Raw genomic sequence first — 6170 nt, forward strand, 5'->3', positions numbered from 1 at the left:
AATAGAGATATAAACTTATATGGATTGTTCTTTGATAACTGAATTATTTCCATGTTTTTGTTGAGCTAATTGAGTTGTAGCTTGGCAAGGTTGAAAGATAAGTTGATCTTAACAACTTTGAAAGCTAGGTCAATAGCTTCGCATGGAACATTATTCAATCTTCTTGAGTTATAGATCTTGTGGGAAATGACATGGATTTCAAACTTGATCTCCACGGTAGTTACACTATTCAACTTCATGCCTCTGCCATCCCACTTAGAAAGATTCTTCTTCATCAGTTCTATCCAACCTAGGGTTTTGGTGGTCTTCGCATTGCTCAACATTGGCAACCCTGTGATTCTATGAATCATATTCTTGGTGATCTAAATAGGTTGATCCAACCAAAAATGCATGTCATGAACTTAGTTGAGGATAAACTTTATCCATTTCCCTTAGAAATCCCTTGGCATATGCAAGATATGTGTTAAGCCTTTTGTCTCCAAATACTTGTGCTCGAGTTTCAAGCTCAAATCCATACACAAATCATTGTATGTCTGGTTCATTTCTATGGTTCCCAACTCTTGAATTGAGTATTGGTAAGATGAACAAATATCATGAATAAGGAGTACCTTGGGGAGGAATTCATGATTTTTCTCTAGCTAGGAGAAGTTCTTTAGCAATCACTAGACTTAATTTGAATCCTAGGGCTTTGCAATCAACTTGTCAAACCAACATCTTTGAAACTTTCTTAACTTTTCTACTAGAGGATGCCATACTACTCATGGAACTTCAAATTCTAGAAAGAACTTTGATGAAATAGCTTTGAATCACTTGGGGACTCTGGAATACTCTTCCCTCTATTTTCTCTGAAAACCATGATGAAACAATAACGTTCAATTTTTCTTTTTAACTAAATTATGTCTTCAAGTTGCTATAAATGCATCGTATAGTAGTTCACTCGGTGATAGGTTGTCTTCCACTTGGCTAAGTCTTCATTTCGCAAAAGATACCTTCAACTCAACATAGTCATCAACTCAAAAAAGTAATCAACTCGGTAGAGTCTTTGACTCATTAAAGTCTTTAACTTGGCATGAATTCTGATCTTTCTATCTACATCCAAGATTGGTTAGGCTTTGCAACCTAACCATGCTTGGTAAGGTCTAAGAAATCCTTCGTCTCTCATCTTAACTCAGTGATCCTTGTGCATTTAAAATGTTGATATGGATCTTCTACTTGCTGACTGAAACTGATGTGAGCTCTCTTCTTCTAAACCATAGTTCCAGTGATCACCATAGGTAACTAGTTTGAGATGGTTGAGTCACTGAACTCATTGATTTGGGTGTCAACATTTTTATTACTCTGACTTGCATTCTTAAGAGATTTCTTTACCCATTGCTACCTGATATGACTTCTGATATCATCAGCCTTTATTTTTGTTTCATCTTCAACTCTTCCTAGGTACATTCAGTTCTTGGCAAGATTTCCAAGTTCTATACATACAAAATATCTCTTTGTAGTGTCTATCTTCCTTGTGTGATGTTTTATGTAGTTTTCTCTAATGTGCCCAAACTCACCATAGTAGTGATATTTGCACCATGTGTTGTAACCCCAACCAAATATAGCTTTGACAAAAAAAATTGTTGAGTTCCACTTCTTAGTGTTGCATTCTAAAGATTTGTGTCCTTGTTTATTGCAATTGAAACACTTTCCTTCAAACTTAGGTTTCTTTGTGCATTCACTTTCACTATGTCCTAGTTTGTTACAACTATAACACTTTCTACTGAACTTTGAATTACCATTGCTCTAGCACTTGTTTGATGTATGTCCTATCTTTCCACAATGATTACATGTAGGCCTTTTTTTTTCTTTTGAGCTCCTTGTTGTGATGATTCATCTTCTTCAGTGTATCCTAATCCTTATTTACCTTTGTTTCTAAATTGAGTTTTCACATTCAATTGATTCATTCTTTCATGACATTTCATCATCCTCTCATTGGTTTTCTTCTTTATGTCGAGGTCATTCTACAATCTTTCATTCTCTATCCTCAAGTTGATAAGCTCTTGATTTCCATTGTTGAGTTGATCAATCAGATTTGTTTGCTAAAGAGAAGGGTGATTAATTTCATTGTCCTTTTCTTCTATTTCTTCTTTGTCTTTTTCATTTTGTTCCATGACTTTACACATTCTGACTATTTCAATCTCTTGTTCTCTTTTCAACTTTGTGACTTCTTCATGAAGAGTAAGATTCTTTTCAAGTAAATCAATGATTGTTGCATCGGCTTCATGTAAACATCTTTCTTGACAAATGTCAACAATTATTTTTTAATGTAGAGATTGTCATTCATCTATTCTAATAGATCTTTTCTTCTCTTCAAATATTGAGAGAGTTTCTCCTTCATTTTCTTGAATTGTTCCATTGCTAATTGCAAATCCAACTTTTCATTTTCAATAGCTTTCTCAAGTTTATATACTTCCATTCTCTCTAATATTTTCTCAAGTTTCTAAACTTCTAATGCGAGAACTAATAACTTTGATACTAATTGTTGGAAATGTAGTATAGACTAGGTGCATAAGAAGGGAGGTGAATTAGGAGCCAATAGAACTTATACTTTAATTCACCAACTAAAAATTCACCATATAATCTAATCTAATTGCAAGCATGAAATATTGAAAGCAATAAATGATTCATAACACTTGACACAATATTTGATAACCCAAAATAGAAAGTAAAACTAGGGTGGGGATGATACCCACAAGTTTTATTACTACACTATAAAGTTAGCATGTTAAATCTTACAATTGATCACTTCTAATCATCTAACCTATTAGGAGCAATAAGGATTGTTAGGTGCACCTTGTGAAAGGATTTATAAATAACATACAATGAAGTATGCACTCTTTTAGGATATTAGGAATGAGACTATTAAGTCCACCTTATTAGAGGATATTATTGATGCACTTGTTATGATGAATCAATGGTTGATCTATGATCTACAACTTGGTTTGCTAAATCAAATTCCTTTTAAATACAATGATCACCGAACTATGATAGATAAGTCTCTACTTTTCCTTATACTACTTGTAGCCTCCTTAATCCAAACTAATCTGCTTCTTTGTTGATATGCTTTGATATATTCCTTTTGGATATGAAAATATATATTACATGTATATACCAATCCAATAAATTACCTTTTGGAGTCAGCTACAATACCAAATTCAAACAATCTTTTCCAAAGTTGGCTCACTATTGTAACTTTGAATCTGACAACCACTTAGGCAATGTTCTAACACTCAGAAATACTTGTCAACACTTAGCAAACTTTAGCAGTTGGTTGGTGTAGATGCTTGGTCCATACTGATCACTTGGGGTAATGGGAACATAGTTCACATTGGATGACTCTATGAACACTAAAGAACTTAGTAGACTCAGTTGATACTAAAATGGTCTATCAACACTACCTCCATTAGCTTTGTTAACACTGCAAACTTGGTAAACACTATAGAGCTCAGTAGACATCATGAAGCTCGACATGAACTGTAATCAGACTTGTTGGTGTTTCAAAAATTACCAAGCAAAAAAACACTTGATACTAGGATAATGAAAAACAACTTAGTCTAAGGGTTAGCCATGTCTTATGCTCAACTAAGAAATCTTCATATCTAGACCCAACTTCAACAAAATTACAAGGATTTTCTATTCTTTAGGTTCTGCAACACCAAGATGGGTACACTAGAGGGATAAAAGGGCTCAAAACTTGACATAACCTCCACACTTCATTTTTCTCACTAATATTCTTTCACAATATTTATCCCCTATAGAAGATATTTGGTCACAATTCTTCTTAGATTTACAAATAATTCTGGTTACAATAGCTTACTACAATATATAGAGATTAAATGCAAACAAGTGTTGACCAACTATTAAATTATTCATACATTAAAGTAAAACTAATTTGATTTTTGATACTTTGCTTGATGCAACCCTATGATCTCTTCATATGTAAACTAAATAAATGATCAGTGCCTCATCCATTGGCATTCAGAATCTACCCAACTAGTTTGATCTAATCAATTACATTACAATCAATATTATCATAAATTAACCCTAAATCTCATTCTTATGCATATCCTTCTTATTGATTGGAAAATCCTTTCACCTCACTAAAGTATTTACTTAATTCTTTGAATTAAAAGTGATAGAAAAGGGATATAAAACCTATCCTAGTTGCATTAAATTGAATAAGGCTTGCTCATACAATCTCGAGATAACCAGCTAATAATAGTGGAGACAAGATTTCAGAGAAAATAGATGTGGGAGTAACTCTCCTTTGTATTAATTTTCATTGAAAATCACACAATATTGATATAAGACTCAAAACAATTTTGTGCATGGTAACATGATCCTTCAATGTTAAGGTATTCTTAGATTTGCAGACAAAGATGCATCACAAAATAAACATCAAGAAAAATTGGACCGAATGTAAGCATAGCATAATACTAAAAAAATTACATAAGAGTTTGAACCTCCTCTCTACCCTTGGGATCTCATTTATATAGCATGAGATGTGACAAGCTTTAGACTTAGAGAATAATGATAGTTGTCCTTAAGATAGAAAGATACTTACAAAAATGCTAGTATCATAAAAGACAAAATTTGTGCAACTGAATTTTTACATCATGAATCCTCTTTTTGTGGGACCACTTCTATTGTAGCTTCTTGTTGATGAAGAGTTTCACTTGATGATTGGCTATGTGCAATTGTTGTTCCTTAGATTGTGTGACCATTTGATTTACTTGTGGTGGTTCATGTTTTGATATTTGAAAACTAATTTTAACTCATGGTTCTCCACCTAGGTCATCATACACTAACAAGCCAATAGTTATACTTGATTCTATTATTGCCAAATCATTAGTTTGTTCAACTACCTCTATCACTACAATTGGATGTTTTTCTTTTGTCTATTGTGGTACATCTATTATTTTTAATTCATCTTGATCCATCTCATCTTCATCAATTTCCTCAGATAACAACTAATTAGTCTGAACAAGATCTACCATCCACTTGTCAAAAATTATGTCATCTGGCTAGTTGAAGTTCAAAACTTATTGTTGCTTCTTTAGGACTTCATCTCCTTGTTTCTCAATCTCCTTAAAATCCTTTTTAATAGAATTAAAATATACATACACCTTTGTAATTTCTTCAACTATCTTAGCAAACCATATATGGCCCTTTTCACTTATGACCTTATTGAATCCAACACATATCAAATCATCCAATTCTTTTGCCCATTCTTCTTTGTCCTTTATTTTATCCACATCCTTGACAGCATGAAGAAAGAGCTCAAAATTCTCACTAAGATATTTTGAGAAATAATTTATAATCCTCCTTTGTAGTATAGCTCTCTTAGTATCAAAATTAGAGAGGTCATTAGTCATGTCATGTGTTTTTTCTATGTGTTCATAAGATAGACTAATGGTTGAGAACATAAAATAGTGACATCCTAGTTCCTATTGTTTCATTTTTTAACAATTGGCTACCTACCATTGCAGCTCTCCACTTTCTGGAGAGTAGCATTCCATAGTGAGGAGGAATGTCAACTACAAGAACTGACATTGTCATTTCTACATTAGGATCAGAAGCTAGTTTGAAAGGTAAGGCATTAATAGTACCTATGATAGGCACTTCCCTAGCATCCATGCCCCTATGCCTACCCTATTTGGTGTCTACTTGTAAACCCAGGGCTTTCATGACCTTGAAAGGCATTATAGTGTTCGATGCTCCTAAATCTATCATGCAATTTTTTAGAGTCTAACCTTTAATAACCAAACTGAGGAAAAATGGGTCAATGTCTTGCAAGTAGGGTGCAAATGAGTCATCTAAAAACATTTGAGGAATTTGTGACATGATCCCAATATCTTCATCTACAACATGGGTTTTGTATATAGCCTCTTGCTCAACAATATTTTTGTTATTACCTATCCCACCCAACCATGATAAGGCCTTGTTCTTATGCTCCTCTATTTTAAACAATTTAGATAAAGGAACTCTCATAGTTATTTGAGACAACATAGATATCATATCAATTGGATCACATATAGTAGGTTTCATAAGAATACTTGGAGCTAAGACCTTTTGAACAATATGCACTATCACTTGCTTAATGACACCAAATTCTAACTTATTTTCTTGTA

This window comes from Cupressus sempervirens, chromosome 6 (assembly GCF_028749045.1).
Source record: "Cupressus sempervirens isolate cs-2001-9-10 chromosome 6, ASM2874904v1, whole genome shotgun sequence".
NCBI lineage: Eukaryota > Viridiplantae > Streptophyta > Pinopsida > Cupressales > Cupressaceae > Cupressus > Cupressus sempervirens.